We start from the raw sequence: 1554 nt of genomic DNA on the forward strand, positions 1-1554 counted from the left end.
AAGAGATTGAGATTGTTAACAGCTTCAATTTGCTAAGCTCTTGGTACCAGCAGCCAGAAAATTTAAAGATGAATTGCATTGGAAAAGTCAGAAAACTCTGCAAAGTAGTGAAGAGTAATGATATCAGTATGGAAACTAAAGTGTACCTAATTCAGGCCATGGTCTTGAAGGTCTATCAGGGATGACAGAAGGAGAATTGATGATTTTGAGCTGTGGTGATGGGGTATCAAGTACTTCATGGAGGTGCTCGGAGAACAAACAGGTTTGTCCTAGAGAGTGTGAAACCAAGCTACTACTTAGAGGCAAGGATTCTGAAGCTTTGTCTGACATATTTTGGGCATGTTTTAAGGAGGGACCAGACCTTGGAGAGGGACATCATGCTTGGGAGGGTGGAGGGACAAAGAGAGGAAGACCCTTGATGAAATAGATTGACTCAGTGACTGGGGTCATGGAGGTAGGTGTGTCAGAGACAGTAAGATTGGCACAGGCTAGAGATCGATGGCTATTATTGTACATAGGGTTGCTGTGAGTTGCAAGTGACTTGACAGAACATAAGAGCTATAATAACAACATCACTAATATCACAAGCTAGCAAAATCCTGCTGAAGATTATCCAGAAAAGACTGAAAAAGTACAGTAAATTGACAGAGAACTACTAGAAATATAAGTTGGATTTAGAAGAGGTCAAGGCACTAGAGTCATTATAGCCAGTGTCAAATGGATCTTGACAGAAAGCAATGAGTACCAGAGGTACCTGTGTTTCATTGACTATGCAAAGGCATTTTACTGTGTGAATCACAACAAATTAATGGCTAACCTTGAAAAAAATAAGGAATCCTAAAACACTTGATTGTGGTTATTCAAAACCTATACTTGGACCAGAAATCAGTCCTCAAAACAGAGCAAGAAAACACTGCATGGTTCAAAATCAGCAAGAGTGTGTTAGGGATGCATCCTGTCTCCATACCTTTTCAATCTATATGCAGAACAGATCGTTTGGGAGGCTGGGCTTTATAAAGGAAAATGTGGCATCAGGATTGGAGGAAGACTCATCAACAATCTCTGTTATGCAGATGACACAGCTTTGCTTGCTGCAACTGAGTACCTGAAGTGCTTGCTGCAGAAGGCCAAGGACTATAGTCTTCAATACTGAATTGAAGCTCAACGTTAAGAATACAAAACTTGGCCAATTGGAGGTACCATGATAGATAGGTAAGAGACTGAGGTTGTTAACAATTATAGCTTTTTTGGCTCCACAATCAACACTGTTGGCATGAGCAGTCAGGAAACCAAAGGGTGAACTGTGTTTGGAAAATCTGCTGTCAAGGACCTCCCCTGAGTACTGAGAAGCAACAGTATCAGTCTAGAGACTAATGTGTGCCTAATTCAGTCCATGGTCTTCACAATTACTTGCTATGCGTCAGAGAGCTGGACATTGACTAAAGATGACAGAAGAAGAATAAATCTCTTCAAACTATTGTGCTAAAGAAGAGTCTTGAACATATCATTTGTCAAGGAAACAAGTCTGTCTTGGAGAGGGTGAAACCAAGTTTC

The sequence above is a fragment of the Elephantulus edwardii genome, unplaced genomic scaffold, assembly GCF_000299155.1.
Source record: "Elephantulus edwardii isolate Elephantulus edwardi_28Jun2011 unplaced genomic scaffold, EleEdw1.0 scaffold00122, whole genome shotgun sequence".
Taxonomy (NCBI): Eukaryota; Metazoa; Chordata; class Mammalia; order Macroscelidea; family Macroscelididae; genus Elephantulus; species Elephantulus edwardii.